Source organism: Oreochromis aureus, linkage group 22 (assembly GCF_013358895.1).
Source record: "Oreochromis aureus strain Israel breed Guangdong linkage group 22, ZZ_aureus, whole genome shotgun sequence".
NCBI lineage: Eukaryota > Metazoa > Chordata > Actinopteri > Cichliformes > Cichlidae > Oreochromis > Oreochromis aureus.
The window spans coordinates 3,851,610-3,868,881 of record NC_052962.1 but is presented as its reverse complement, the minus strand read 5'-3'; the positions used below and the strand labels follow the sequence as shown (position 1 = coordinate 3,868,881).

At 41.0% G+C, this 17,272-nt stretch overlaps 1 protein-coding gene across 3 annotated transcripts in view; it reads right to left on the bottom strand.

Annotated features, from left to right (window-relative positions):
- phf14 (PHD finger protein 14) overlaps nucleotides 1-17,272 on the bottom strand; it is a 161,586-nt gene that overhangs the window by 51,246 nt on the left and 93,068 nt on the right. The gene's annotated exons all lie outside the window — the stretch shown is intronic.

Sequence of the window (17,272 nt, the reverse complement as noted above, 5' to 3'; positions counted from 1 at the left end):
AGGATAGGAAGAATGTGTTAAAAGACGTTCCTCCCTTATCAGAGGGTTACCAACCTTGGGCTGATGCTGTGACCTTAATAAGAACCAACTGGAGACTGGATGGCAGAGAAATGCTCCAGGTTCTACAGGACCTGTTAGGCCTCCAGTTTGCCAGAGTACGAGGCACCTACACAGGTATGACTCAGGATGGCACCAGTGCAATACCAGCCCAGTCAAATACTCTCAGAGATGCAATAGACGGAGTCATGGAGAGGTCCGCACCCAGCTCGCCCCAAAACCAAATTACGGGAAAATTGGTGAGACAAACAAAAGCCTCAAGAGTCACCAGGCGATTATTTAGACCACCTGCGTCCGGTTTTCAGACAAAACTCAGGTTTAGATCATGCGGAAGACTTAAATTCTGCTTACCAACAGCAACTTAAAACGCATTCTTAAACGGCCTACTCCCTAAAGTAAGAACTATGGTAGACAAACAGTGGATCACACAAGGTACAGGCAACCTAGTGGAAGCCTGTCAATATGCTGAACATGCATTCAAACAAATCAAAAAGAAAGAGGGAGCAGAGACAGGAATTTTTACAATAGATGATTTAAACTGGGCTGATAGCTTTTTCAGGAGCTCTCAGACACCCAGGTCAGGGGACAGGGCGAGGTAGACGAAGATATAGAGTAGGAGATCGTAGAGATGACAAAGAAAGAAGCATGAAATGTCATAATTGTGGAAAGGAAGGACATTTCGCACGTGAATGCAGACAGAAAAAGAGACAGTATGATGACAGAGGTGACAGAAGGCATGAGAGACAGGATAGAGAAGATAATATGTGACTAGATGAAAGGAAAGCAGAAGAGAAACCACCCACTGAGACCGAAGTAGACGTTTTAACATTCAACAGCTCCTACTTGGCTCAGAACATAAACCAGAAATCGTGATACATGTAAATGGCCAGCCTATAACCATGTTGTGTGACACTGGAGCGTGTATGACTGTCTTCACGCGACACGCCTCCAGACGTCACCTTCTCACAAGACGCACGCCGTTGACCTCAGCTACAGGACACACCATGGCAAAGCCACTAACGAACAAACTGCATTTCTTACACGTTGACAGTGGCAGGTCCTGTAAAATGCAGTGCATTATTGACTCAACTTGCCCAGTCAATCTATTAGGCCGTGACACACTGATAAAACTAAACATAGGCGTCCGTGCACAACATAACGGCATGCACGCACAATTGATGTTAGCAGATGTAGAAGCATTCATACATGAGGGCTAAGGAGAACCACATTACTATTGGACATTGGATCTCCCTGTTTCTGACAAATTACTTCAAATAGCTAAACGTCACTTACCTCACTCGTCAGAAACGATGCCAAGCAGCGAGCTACATAACACACTGAGGTACAAACAAGCCCCAGGCCCAGACCCACAGTATGATGCTCAAATACACAGGCTAGGACCTCAAAACTTACCCTACAGCATCTGTATGTGACCAAAAGCGGAAATGCTGTATGCTCTGTGATCCAGCCACCTAAAGTCAGAGATTTAAATAGAATGCCCACTCCACATGTTTCAATAGCTAAAAATCCCGAAACACAGTGGAAAGATTTAGGCATGATTCTGAGAAGAATGCAAGATGACTGCTATGAGAAAACTGAGGAAACACATGAGGGCTGGTTACAGGGTCGCAGAACAGGATGTCTGAGATATACTCTAGGGTGGATCCTGACTGTACAGCCTAGCACGCATTTGAACGACTCATTAAATCCGTGCTTCCTGGTCGAAGACATAGAATGACATGCAGTAGCGGCCGTAACATGCTCAGATGTTGCTAAGTTACCAGAATCATTATGGTCAGCAGGTCCTACAGACGTAGGCCTCATTAAAGATGCTGACCCAGTTAAAGTCAAAGTCACTTCAAACCACAGGCCAATGAAACCACAGTACCCACTGTCTGCTGAAGCAAAAGCTGGGATTCGCCCAGTTATAGCAGACATGGAAAAGGCAGGAATTCTAGTAAAAACAAATAAAACGACCTGTAACACGCCCATCTTCCCAGTAAAAAGGCAAACACTGGCAAATACCGACTAGTGCATGATCTAAGAGCAATTAATGACATCACAGAACAAATACCCCAGTAGTGGCTAATCCTCATACCATCCTAAACCAAGTTACGCCAAAGGAACAGTGGTTTTCAGTAATAGACTTATCAAACGCGTTTTTCTCTGTGCCATTACACCCAGAGTCACAAGAATTGTTTGGCTTCACATTTGATGGCCAAAAATACACGTACACAAGGCTGCCACAAGGCTTCCAAAATAGCCCGACATTGTACGCAGAGGCCCTGAAGAAGTCAATGTCTCTTTGCACTCTGCCTGCTCCAGGACAGTTCCTACTTTATGTAGATGACATTCTGGTAACCGGAAACACGCAGGCAGACTGTAAAAATAACACCCTACAGGTGCTGAGACACCTAGCGGAACAAGGACACAAGGTGTCACAACACAAACTACAACTCTGGCAACCAGAAGTGACCTACCTAGGTCATAAACTGACAGGGCAAGGACGTAAACTGTTAGACAGCAGAAAGCTAGCAGTACAGAATGCCCCAAAACCACTCACAAAGCAACAAATGATGAGTTTTCTAGGGTTATGTAACTTCTGTAGAGGTTGGATACCAGAGTACGCCACCATGGTCCAACCCCTGCAGAATCTAATTTATGGAAAGAGTTTAGCTCTAAAGGATAAAATAGAGTGGACAGATGAGGCAGAAAAAAGCTTTTAAAAACTTGAAATTAGCCCTACAGACAGGCACCGTCCTAGCTCTGCCAGACTATGAAAAACCATTCCATCTACACGTAGATGGTGGCTTAGGTTACATGAAAGCAGTACTAACACAAGCTTTCGGAGACAAACAACGACCATTAGCATTCTACTCATGTAAGCTAGACTCTGTAGCGTCAGGTCTACCAACTTGCATACAGGCATGTGCAGCAGCAGCAGAAGCAGTAAAGAAATCAGCAGATATTGTTTTAGGACACACACTGATTGTGAAAGTCCCACATGCTGTAACCTCAATACTGCTACAAGCTAATTTATCTTATCTGACTCATGCAAGACAACTGTCCTATGTAGGTATTTTGCTCTCACAATCACACATTACCATTGAGAAATGTGGTCAGTTGAACCCAAGCACCCTACTTCCGACAGAAGCAGATGGTGACACACATAGCTGCATGCATAAGCTAGATGAGGAAACGAAACCTAGAGCAGATATACATAGCCTACCACAGCCAGACTTCACAAACGTCTTTGTAGACGGCTCCGCAACAAAAGACAAAACAGGAAGAAACTGTGTCGGTTATGCAATAACCACAGTGGACACAGTCATAGAGGCAAGGCCCCTAGCTTCCTCATACTCAGCACAAAGTGCAGAGTTAACTGCAGTTATAAGAGCCTGTGAATTGCACAAGGACAAAGATATTAACATCCACACTGACAGCCAATATGTTTTCGCTGCGGTGCACCATTTTGCAAAGATATGGCAAAACAGAGGCATGATAACGTCCACCGGGGCACCAGTTCAACACGGTAGCCTACTGAAAAGACTACTGGAAGTCATAACACTGCCCAGAAAATTAGCCCTGTGTAAATGTGCAGCGCACCAAAAGGACAATTCTGAAATTACAAACGGTAACAACTTCGCAGACAAAGCAGCCAAGGCTGCAGCGCAAAACATAAATGACATATTACCCCTAGAATCATGCACTTTGATCCCTTTAGAAGCATTAAAGGATGAACAGCAAGCTGCATCACAAAACGAAAAAACATCATGGCTAAAAGCAGGTGCAATACTGACAAACGACATCATGACATGTAACGGAAAACCAATCCTACCAAAGTCCCTACACAGAACAGCAGCATTAGTGACACATGGGACAACCCACGTGTCAACAGGAGGGATGGTAGAGATACTCTCTAATCAATTCTACACAAAAAATTTTGAAAGTTCAGCAAAAGAGTTTATAAGAACATGCATGATATGTCAGAAGCACAACTCACAGGGAAACATAAGACCCAAGAGAGGTCATTTTCCCACACCACCTCATCCATTTCACACTATTCACATGGACTTTATTGAACTAAGTGAAAGTCAAGGCTCAAAATACGCTCTAGTGATTATAGACGTATTTTCAAAATGGCCAGAGATTTATCCAGTGAAGAAAGCAGATGCAATATCAGTAGCAAAGTGTTTATGTAACCACTTCATTCCAACGTACGGAATTCCAAGCTTAATAAGATCCGACAACGGTACACATTTTGTAAATGAGGTCATATCAAAGGTCTCAGAAGCTTTAGGATTCAGCATAAAACATCACTGTTCATACCACCCACAAAGTGCAGGACTAGTAGAAAGAACAAATGGTACAATAAAACAAAGGCTAAGAAAGTGCATGGAAGAAACAGGAAGGCCATGGCCTGAGTGTATAGGTCTAGTAAAAATGTGGATGAGGTTAACCCAATGCTCGCAGAAGCTGACACCATTTGAAATTATACATGGTAGACCCTTCCCTCTGCCCATCACCAGTGAACCAATAGACAAGTCAGTTAGAGAAACAACCCTAGCAGAGTGGATGACAAAACTGCTAGAGAATAAAGACATAGTTTTGAACAACCAACTGCCGAGTGATTCTTCTCCAGTCTCTTCCAGGTGGAAGCCAGGCAACTGGATCCTGATCAAGGTTCTCCAGAGGAAAAACTGGAGCTCACCGAGGTGGGAGGGCCCTTTTCAGGTCCTGCTAACGACGCCAACAGCGTGCAAGATCGCTGAAAAACCTTCGTGGATCCACCAGAGCCACACCAAAAAAGTACAAGGGGACACAAGCCCAGACGCCAGTTCACCTGTCATCTAGTGATCTGTAAGTAAAGGAGAGGGCAGATCGGGTACACCCCGCCCTCTTAACTTTTCGCTTTCAGTCAACACACTAGGTGATCTGGTGAACTTGGTCGACCTGAAGAAACCCCATTGTAGCTCGAGCACCGACCTTGCCCCACCTGCCCGGTAGAGTAACAGGAGATCAGTCCGATCTGCAAAACCAGAAGAGCAACCCATCACTCAAGTAACTACTGCAGACACTTATAAACAATGCCTGACACAGATGTGCAAAATGAACATTCAGACATTTCAGATGGAGAGGACCCAGTCTCCAACAGGACTCGACGACGATGCTGGTCAGAGGAATGCCAATTAATGACAATCATAACATTATGCTTCCTTTTTGTAATTTCGATGTTTCTTGCAGTAGCCATAGTAAGCATGAATTTTGCCTGCACAAATGACCCCTGTAATCCATATTGTCCAAAAGGTTACTCGCCCACAACAAATGACTCAGACCCATGTAATGAACGGACACAAAACAGACAGTAAGTCGTGAAAAAGCGCTCCACAAATCACACCTACAACCCCAAAAGGTAACTCATGGTATGATCAACTTAATGCATCAGCTACTGATGCCAATAGAATAAATTGTGTGGTGTGTGCAGAAGCTCGCCCAAAATTAAAGATAGTCGGCTACCCTATCCCAAATGGTTCATTAACAGACGGATACGGGGTGGGGTGGGGAGCCTGGTCAGCAACTATAGGTAATAGCGGAGCTAATATGACACAGGTACATCCGCTTGATTGTCTATTAATGCATAATTATGTACCCCATAACAAAACTGAAAGGGCATTCCTTGTAAACCTACTACAAACTCTAGAAACAGTAATGAATACAAGTCTGCGTGCATGTGCTCCAAAAGAACCAATATAGAACTTAATAACACTTCCGGTCACACCGCCCGAACTAGCCCATAACATGACCATGGTCTGCCTATGGAGACTTAGAGTCCCAGAAAAGCAGGGTGTATCTTTTGTTTATCCAAATAAGACACGTCATTTCAATACTGACACAACACATTCTAGTGAAATATGGTCCGTGGTTGGGTATGGTAATGAATACTCAAACTGGCGTAACTGTAAAAACGAAACCGTATGTTCAATATTAGGTCCAAAGATATACAAGGGGTCTTCTATTTACCTCGCGCCGAACAACACGCCAAGAACGACAGCCGTTGGGGCAGAGCTATAAAAAGTATACTAGTGCCAAAACTGACGAGACCAATTCCTGGCCTATTGTGGCTGTGCAATGGCACCCTTAAGCAAAGGCTGCCTGCTAACTGGACAGGAATCTGTGGCATAGTAACCTTAGCCCAGGAAATATTAATCCAAATCCCAAAAACACATACCCACGCTTCCCCGCGCTCACGCCGGAGCCTAGTGGAAGACTCAGGCAATAAGGCATGGATCGACGCAATAGGAGTGCCCAGAGGAATACCAAGAGAATATAAGGCCCAAAGTGAAGTGGCCGCAGGGTTTGCCTCTCTACTTCCAATTATCCAAGTAAACAAAAACGTAGCTTGGATAAATTATGTTTATTACAACCAACAACGCCACCTCAACCTGACCAACCAAGCATTGAAACTTCTAGGAGAACAACTGTCTGCCACCTCACTCATGACTGTCCAAAATAGAATGGCACTGGACATGCTTTTAGCTGAACGTGGGGGTGTCTGTGCTATGTTTGGAGATATGTGTTGTACATTCATCCCCAACAATACAGCCCCAGGAGGCTCCTTTGAACAAACTATGAAAATGTTACAAGATTTACAAGTTGAACTGAAGGAAAACGCAGGAACATGGTCAGGACTAGACGAGGCTTTCCAGAACATGTTTGGGGGGTGGGCAGACACAATCAAAGTATTAGCAGCCATTTTATGCAGTATTCTAGTGATGTTGGCCATTATTGTTTGTTGTATTGTACCATGTTTCAAAGCTTTGATTAAGAAAGTTGCTAAAGACACTGCAACCGGAATCTTCCTGGCACAAGCTTATAGTCCCATAGCAACTGAAGAAGAAGAAGACTGTGTGTAAGAATTTCTTGTACTTAACATGACGTAGCAATTGAAAATGTGCAAACAAGTGATTGTCTACTGAAGCCTATGAAGTATGAGTGAAATATATTAACAACAGGAGGGAATGTTGAAAGATTTTATGTTTTATGTGTTTTTATCCGTTGTTTTATTATCTTTTAATATTCAAGCATATTGTAAAGTGTTTATATATTTCACAGAATTTGCTGTACTTCCCCATGTCACAAGATTCGATGTATTGCTCCATTGTCATGCAACCCGACAGTGAACTCTGCAATACAAATAGTTTAAGCAGGAAACAGATGCGGGTCACCCAGACTACAATAGAAAATGGATGAGGCACCTAAACCACAACAGGAAAACAGATGCGCGACTCCCTAACCACAAAAGATTAAGTCAGCGCCACGTCTTTTAGAAAGAAGCAGACACACACACACATATACAACTGTTGGTTTAAAGGAAGTTGTAAAAGAGGAAATGTGACGTATTTGCATACACGATGTAAACTATAAATAAAGAGCCATCGCCTGCACTCGGTGTGAGTCTCGTCAGAGTTCTCACCCGTGCACGTTGCTGTTATTACATTCTAACTGTTTGAGTGTCTTTATTCAGCCTGAAGAATGTCTTATTAAAAAATAAACTCTTGACAGTGACGTTTAGCGTGTTTGGAGTGTGTAGTTAATCTGTTGTCTTGTATAGTTAGTGTGTAGTGTTCTTTAGCTCTCTACTGTTCTGTGTAGTGATCTTTCTGAGTTAACTTCAATAATTACTTCCTCCAAACCATCAACGTGTCTTTTAGACCCCATTCCTACAAAACTGCTCAAAGAAGTCCTGCCATTAATTAATGCTTCAATCTTAAATATGATCAACCTATCTCTAATAATCGGCTATGTACCACAGGCCTTCAAGCTGGCTGTAGTTAAAGCTTTACTTAAAAAGCCATCTCTAGACCCAGCTGTCTTAGCTAATTATAGGCCAATCTCCAACCTTCCTTTCATATCAAACATCCTTGAAAGAGTAGTTGTCAAACAGCTAACAGATCATCTGCAGAGGAATGGCTTATTTGAAGAGTTTCAGTCAGGTTTCAGAGCTCATCACAGCACAGAAACAGCTTTAGTGAAGGTTACAAATGATCTTCTTATGGCCTCTGACAGTGGACTCATCTCTGTGCTTGTCCTGCTAGACCTCAGTGCAGCGTTCGACCATAATATTTTTGGAAAACTATTAGAGCATGCTGTAGACATTAAAGCTACTGCAGTGGTTTGTATCATATCTATCTAATAGACCCCATTTTTTAAATGTAAACGTAGAGTTCCCTTTCACTATACTGAGATTAATTAAGGAGTTCCGCCGGGTTTTGTGCGAAGACCAAATTTGTTTACATGATACATGTTTCCTACAGGCAGTATCATTCGAGGGCATAACAAACATTTTCGCTGCAAATGACACCCAACTTTATATATGCATGCAGTCAGACAACACACACCAATTAGTTATACTGCAAGAATGTCTTAAAGACATAAAGACCGCTAATTTTCTGTTTCGAAATTCAAATAAAACTAAAGTTGCTGTACTTGGCCCTAAAAATCTGAGTAATACTATATCTAATCAGATGTATCTCTCAATAGCATTACCTCCCAAGTGGCCTCCAGTAACACTGTGAGGAATCTTGGAGTTGTTTTTGACCAGGACATGTCCTTCAATGTGCGTATTAAACAAATATGTTTGCGCAATATCTCTAAAATAAGAAATATCCTGTCTCAGAGTGATGCTGAAAAACTAGTTCATGCATTTATTACTTCTAGGCTGGACTACTGTAATTCATTATTGTCAGTATGTCCTAAAACTCCGTGAACTCCCTGTTCATGACTCCCTGTTAAATACAGTCCAGGCTCAAGGAGACAGAGTCAACCTTGAGCCTGGTTCTGCTGGAGGTTCCTTCCTGTTGATAGGGAGTTTTTCCTTCCCACTGTCACCAAAGCATTTACTCATCGGGGGACCATAGGATTTTTTTCTCTGTTTTCTCTGTATTATTGTGGGGTCTTTAACTTAACAACCTAACTGTTGTTGTGATTTGGCGCTAAAGAAATAAAATTGAACTGAAATGAATTGAAAGTTATAGCTACAGTAATATTAGATTGAAATTTATTTAACTAGATACTAAACAGGCCAGAAACTGGGGGTAATAATGTGAAAACAAATACATGCCTGTGAGGAAAAACCAATTAGTATTATATTGGTAGCAATATGATGACCTAACATGGACTGAATGGTAAATGGAATGGTTCTTATATACCACTGTTCTTCTCCTCATGAGCACTCAAAGTGCTTTAAACAACTTGCCTCATTTACCCATTCACACTCATTCACACACGCACGTTTTTCTATGCTTTTTTTCTACGTAAGTGCCTTCTATCTAACATTCACACACATTCATACTCCAATGAATGCATCAGAGAGCAGCTTGGGGTTATTATCTTGCTCAAGGATATTTGGCATACCGATAGGAGCCATCACCAACCTTTATAGATGAACTGCTCTACATCCTGAGCTAGAGAAAAACAATCTGTGCATTAGAATTTTCACATACTAACTTGTGTTAATAACCCCATAATAAGGTAATACTGACTGATGTTTAACATATTAGCATACTAAATTATAATGGTAGAATTAATCCTGCTTCACGCCTCAGACATTCTTCTTTGTTTGAAGGCAACAGTGTAAATATTGTCCTTAATGTTGCAGCTTCTTACCTGGAAACAAAGTGTCTCTTTCTATCTCATTCCATGTTAGTTACCTATTAAAAGCAACCTTCAACAAGTGTGATGATTACTTGGAAATGTGTGGTAGTGGAATGTAAGTTACAATTTCACAAACCAACAACTGCATTTCCTACTTGCCTAATATCAATACATTATTTTGGTTATGTCACCTTAACAAGTATGTCTGTATAAGATATGTTTTCCTAATTAACATTTTCATTTCAAATATCAAAGTTTTGAAACTCAGCATTAATCTTGGTAACACCTCCAGGTATAATTTCGTTTTCAATTTCAGGAGTCACTATGATAAAAACTGCATGTTAAAAAACCCAAGTAAATTGGATAAAATTGCTTGGTCTTCCCCCACAGCTTATACTGAACATACACGCAGTTACAGTTACGGATTCTTAAATAGCTCCATTTAAAGTCAACATGGAACAAAATACATGCTAATTCTGTTATGTGCAAGCCATTAACAAAAAAACAACACAAAAAAGGTTGTATACTTATAATAGTCACATCATTTCAGACATCTGAAATCTCCTTTGGTCATGTAACATATTCACATACTTACTTTTACTTAAATCTATTTGTGGTCTTTAATATGCTTTTAATGAGTAAGTGAATGACAGCAGTGAATGGAACTAACTACTAACTGCTTTGTGTTGAATTGTTAAGTACCTGAGTATTCGTCAGTATTAGCAGTTCACTGGGAATGTCTACTTACAGAAATGTATTAGCTCATGTACTGATATCAAATATTCAAATATTATTAAAAAAGTGTCTGTAATATTTATTCGAGGTGCTGGTTAGGAAAAGGCTAAATTCATAAGGGTACACTACGTAAAATCTCACCACTGGATATCAGTAGATTGCAGTCAACTGAATTCTGTTTTCTTTCCCCTCCCAATTGCTGCAGTGGCTGCTGTAGGACAAACATCTCTGGTCGCTGTTTATCTGCAGTGAGTATATGCTGTCAATCCACTATTTACCTTCGCTGTCAAAATGTGTCGCCATATTCACTCTGGAGGAGGCTGTAAAACTTTGTGAAGGGAGTCCAATACGAGTGAATGAGTCAGTGAAGCTCACTTCTATCCAATATCAACAATACTGAAGTGGGTTGTTGAGATTATCCTGAACTTCTGGCATAAGCGCTACTATTTTTGTTGCTATTAGCTGGTGTTAGTGAAATTGCCTTTTTAGTAGTTCTAGGAAATGTGGCTAGAGACCACACACACATGTAAAATGTAATTAGGCAGAACCATGGCCATTTCTACCACTGTACTAAAGATAGCAGGGCAAGATTATGGCTTCCACAAACCGCTGCCCCCTCCCATGCAATTTTAATGGATTAGTTCTAAGTTTACGAGAACACATCAGTTTGTTGCAAGATGTGCACCCGCAGACATACAGTCTTGTTTAAAATATATTTACGCTGATGGATGTGGCTTAATGGTTAGTTGTTGTTTCCCCTTCAACCCAAAACTACATTTAATTGGTCAATCATTAAAACATTTGCCCAGAAACCTGAGTGCAACATCATAGACACTTTCTTCTATGTTTCCCTGCATTCTGTGGTTTCAGCTGTACAATGGTCAGTTTGTGGCCCTGTTGTTTGATCCACATAGTGAATGTCGTTTTCAGTTGCTTCCCAGTCACAGTCACCTGCAAGCATCAGCCTTTATCTCCTGCCAACATTACCCGTACACACAGAGCCACAGCAAGGTCTTTGATGTTATCAAAGCAATTTGGCCCAGCTTTAATCATTGGGAAAATTGAGTAGTTCCCCCCTCCTCCCTTGTACTTTGGAAGCAGACAAAATCCAATCAGTCATATAAGAGATTATTGATTGATGTAATCTTATTGGAGGTGAAGTGATGGACGGGACATGACTGATTGCTTTTGTCTGCTACATGTCTTGCTCTCAGTTGGCGATTCATGTCCACTTTGATCTGGTGTTTAATCTTTTTTCTGAAGTTCTCATATCAGTCCCCAGAGACCAGTTCTCACCAGGCGGGGCTGATGGCCCACAAAATCCAAGTTGGTTACATTTGATCTTGTCCACATCTTCAAAATCACTCTCACAGTCCTGACTAGATCTCTTAAAGAGAAGTGTCATCGCTTCCATATCATATCATATCATATCATATCATATCATATCATATCATATCATATCGCCTGCAGAAATATTCACCGATTTATCATTAGAACTAAACTGAATCATGCTCATCAGGACACAGATGACAAAACATTACATGAAGTTTAATGATGAGTTCATCCCATCTAAGAAACCCTTGGTTCAATTTTATACGTTTATTACTTAGCTATAATTAGCAAAATATTTTACAGAGACTCCTTCCTAAGCAACCTAGCTAGGTTCATTGACAAACTCTCATCCAAACATAGTTAATTCTGGTTAAAAAAAACAAAACAAAAAAACACAACATTTTAGCCAAAATGCTTAAGTTTAAAGCTTAAAACTAATATGTGATGTGTTTTATATACATTCTATGCCTGAACCGTTCTTGTCAGTGGCCAAAATTTGATAATCACGATCTAATAGTAAACGTTAAAATGTTATACATGTATTTTCTACACAGATTTTTCTAACATTAGCCACAATAAGATACTGTTCACATCAGACCAAGCGAAAGCTATGACAAAAATCTTAGATTGGCCGACAGCAGCTTGATTCAGCTAAGTGATCATAACTGGCAATGTAATAAAAAGCCCACTTCACAATGTTTGTTTGGATATCAAACTATTCTCTTTCCATTAACACTGACTCTAAAAAGGACATGTTTTACTATATAGCTTATACATTGTGTTTTTGTTTTTTAAAATATGATGTGCTCTCATAAATGTTTTGTGTATTGCAATGAGGTAATTTAAGTATATTTTACACAAAGCACTTTTTTATTTGTTTAAAACTACTGACCAAAGTTATCTTGTCCGTTTTCTCTTCATACCTTCACCAACACACAGCAAATATTTATATTATAAAGTATATTTATTTTAAGTATAATCCAGTCTTAAGCCTGATCCATTTTTGGTACTGAATTTAGCGTAACATATGGTCAAATGAGACTAGGGTAGGGTGAAAGGGAATACTTTTAACCAACAGGACCACTATAACTGCACAGTTAGGCTGTTTCAGACACACAACCCCTTTACAGTGAATATATGTGTTAATAAAAATTAAAACTTGCAGTCACTGTTTTTTTGATTGTTGATTTTTTTTTTTTGTCCCTCTTGGTGGTGAACTGCTGTAAGCGCATTCGTTTTTTTTAGCGGACTGCATTCACTCTGTGTGGCCACATACCTAGGACGATGGCCACAAACAAGGTACCATGAATTCTGTTTAATAAAGTGAGAACAGGAGTGTTTTGTCTTGAATTCAGCACCACTACGGTTAAACTCCCCCAAAATACTAAATGAAAATAATGAGAAAAGTGAAAATGACAGAAATTCATCACTTAGATCAGCAAACAAGATGATAAAACACATAATCTGATATGGTATTGATACTTGTTTCTACCCAACTGCTGAATACCATGAAATCATGTATTGAAATTGGTTTTGTAACCTCAAAAACTTCAAATCTTTGCAACAGTGTGTTTGTGTCTGAGCCCAAATGGCTGAAACAAGGCAGTGAATTTGTCAGAATCAGGCAACACAATTACCTTGGAAAAGTCCATGTGACAGGAATCAATATGACACAAAGCACTCAGCCATTAACTCTCGTCCATAACAAAGTGTGCAACTGTCTTTCCAAAGAACAGAGTTGATTACTGAACTTAGAAAGCCTTTTACTTTTTGATCTACAATTTGGTCTCTGCAACATTATAATAGAGCTACTGTTTTACAAGATAGGAAATAATGAATGGACTGCTGAAGTTGCACCTATGGAAAAGCTAAGTCAGATCAGGTCCCTTTATTAGCTTATCAGACCACAGCTTATTCACTGCTGGGATAGAAGAGATAGGAAGAGAGGAACAGGAGTGATCTATATAACCCTCACCTAGTGTTTTGTTTTTGACTGAACATTTTCGTATTTTGCAGCAGGGGGCCCCATTAAACTGTGTATCAATCGACAAAAGAACTGAATTCACATTAGATATGTTGTCCTTGTGTCTGAAATTTGCTACAGACAATCGTCTAGAAATACAAAGACCTTGTAGCACATTGCAAATCCATCAAACCAATCTGAGGTGAAGGAATCAGTTAGATAGATATAAAGTTTTGATATGGCCTTGGGGCTCAAGATGTAATGATTAAATAGGCAAAAGGCAAACACTGAAGTTAACTGGATAGCAAGCACAAACCAGTTATGGAGTAGATGGAAACCACTACAACTCTAGGGAGCATTCAACAGGCCCACACAGTGGGAAAGTCACAGGACAAACAGATGGGGAAGAAACTAGGGACTGATAGATTTTAGCTCCTTGGCCACACCTCCCACACAGCCCCAGTCCTCTGGTGTTTTCTGTTTTAAATGTGGGGGGAAAAGGGTGAAGTCAGCAAAAACAAACTGCCACCATTAAATCATCTTCCTGAATCTAATGTCAGAGCAGTAATGGGAATGCACCCATGATCGCAAAGGTTACTCCTTTCTTGAATCTCCCTGCTAGCTTTTCTTTCTCTGTATTCCTCTACCCCTCGTGCTCATCCCCTCTTGTTTGCTGGCTGCTGTTCTGCCATAAAACACTCTTTACTTGATGATGATGGATGGGATATCTAAAGCTCACCATGCTGAGTTGGTTTCACCTGAAGGAGGTGCCTAAAATAAAGATGCCACCCTGTTCAAACCCCAAATTTCCCTCTTTACATCTTTTCCAAATATTGTTTGAACTCCAAAGGCTGCCCAGCCTCCTGCAGAAACAGTACATTTTGTTAATGTCTGCTACTAAATTTGATTCTCTATTTTTATTCAGGATGGCAGCATTACAAAATGAGCTATATCTCAAGAGATACTTTCAACTGGTGAAAAAAATCCTAACCCACCTTGCCTTACATTTAAAAGTGACACATAAGATCCTGCATCTTTTGAAAAATTTTTAATTTTTCCTTCAGTCCAAGAGAGATACACGACCTAGTCGAAGATACTGTGCAGAATAACTACTTGAGGGTGACTGAAAACTGAATGCAAATCTCATAAACTCCCATATTAAAATATCCAGCATCCATCTTTACAGCAGAAATAAACACATTTGGAGCCAGCCAAAGTTTTTGGTCTCTGTAGCTAATCTCTTTCTTATTAACAATGGTATGGGGATATACACACACACACACACACACACACACATGCATGTATCGCCAGTCTGTCGCAGGGCTAACACATGGAGACAGACCACCATTTGCACTCACATTCCCACCTACAGGCAATTCCCTTACTAACTGCATGTCTTTGGACTTGCATCTTCAGACTGTATGCTAAGCCAAAGAAAGAAGACTGAGGACAACAAAGATCAATGAGTATATTAAAAAATGGTCCACAACTCACCACATGGTTAGTGGATACCTCAGGCAGCAGAAACCTGAGAAAGAAGAGGAGAAAGAACAAGTGGCTGATACTGAGAAATCCTACCAATGGCTGGATAAAGCTAGACTGAAAGACAGCACAGAGAAACTAATCATGACAGTTAAGAAACAACCAGGGTCTTGCCTGGTGTGGTTCTTACCACATCAGGCAAGACCCTGGTTGTTTATGAGGCAAAGATGCCCCCTAAGACAGTCCAACACATAACAGCTGGGTACAAGATGCTAGCAGGTAGGACACACATATATGGAACCCCATAACTAAGCGGCTGGCATAGTACACAGGAACAACAACCATAGTGTTGAGTATGGCCCTAAAATTATGAAGTCAAAATGGGAGACGCCCCCTACGGTGGTTGAGAATGACCAAGCTAAGATCCTGTGGCACTTCCAGAAACACAAGAACAAACTGGTGATGGCTAACGAACTGGACATAGTAGTGGCAGACAAGCAGAAGCCTGTAGTGATAGATGTAGGCATACCAGGTGATAGCAACATAAGGAACAGGAAACACAAGAATCTCAAGAAATACCAAGCGCTAAGAGAGGAGCTCGACAAGATGTGGAAGGTAAAGGCAACAGTGGTCCCTGTGGTAATCAGAGAACGCAGGGCAGTGACCCAAGCTGGGCAAGTGACGCTGAGATATCTGTCCAGAGAAGAGCACAGTCTAGGAACAGGTAACATACCATGCAGAACCCTCAAGCTTCCAAACCTCTGGTAGAGGACACAAGTTTGAAAGATAAAGACTGCCCATACTCCCTGTAGGCAGTCTTTTTATATATACATTCTCTCAAACACAGAGACATGCATGGAGGGAGGAAGGGACGTAGGTCCTGTAAATGAAATGCTTTGATTCAGCCAGTTTGTTCTACTAGAGCCTGCTGAAGCATTTTTAATGCAGGTGTCTGGAAAACATTCATACAGCTCATTCACAGACAATTTAGAAGCACCAATTAACATGTTCACTGGATTCTGTGTGAAAGCTGCAATACCTGTACTACACAAAAATGGTTCCAAGTAGGGTTCAAACCAAGAACCTTTTTTGCTCTGAGGCAGTAGCACTAACCACTTTTCCACAGCACTGGGTGACTAACAACTATGTGTGTCCAAACAAGGCAGTGTTTGTCCTTTAGATACAGATGGACCACTGAGTCTTGTCCCGTGGAGGTGGCTCTTCTATGTTGTGCCATACATTTGCGATGTGGCTGTTTGGTCTCTCCAATGTAGAGGTCTGGGCATTCCTTGCTGCACTGTACAGCATACAACACATTGTTAAGTTTGTGTTTAGGAGTTTTGTCTGCATCTAAAGGACAAAGGTCACTCTTTCGAGGATGCCAATGTTCACATTTTGGACAGAGAGGACAGATGGTTGGAAAGAGGAGTAAAAGAAGCCATTTATGTCCACTGTGAGCGACCATCTTTGAACAGAGGCGGTGGTTTACGACACTAACTGTCTGCTAACTATAATCCAGTTTTGAGATCCTTCCCAGACGTCTTAACGCCCACTCACATCCTGGGCCATCCGACCTCAGGAAATCACATGATAGGGTGGGGCTAGGTTTCACAATGAGCTCACCCGAAACCTTGGCTGATTGTGACCTACACCCATCTTCACAACTTGGCTCATGTGATTAGGTAGAGGATCATTAGGGGGTCCATTGTCCCTCTCGGTGGGTTACTCCCACAGAGCTTAAATCTGGGACTCTCCACCATTTGACCCTAGAACTGAAGAAGCTTCTCGGATGAGAGGTGAAACATCTTTAAGCAACTTAAAGAAGTCCAGACGCTTTTCTTTCCAAGCTCCTTAGACTACGATGACCTGGATGACTGAGAACCTTCACAGACACTATATTGTAGGCTTTGAAACTTTTTAAACTTTTTGTGACTTTACAAATCAAAGAATGTTGTCATAGTGGCTATGTCCATCTTTTCACCCAGGGTTCTCACACATTTCTGTATTCTCTCTAGTGGCCTAGTGTATTTGACTTACTGCTCCGTAATG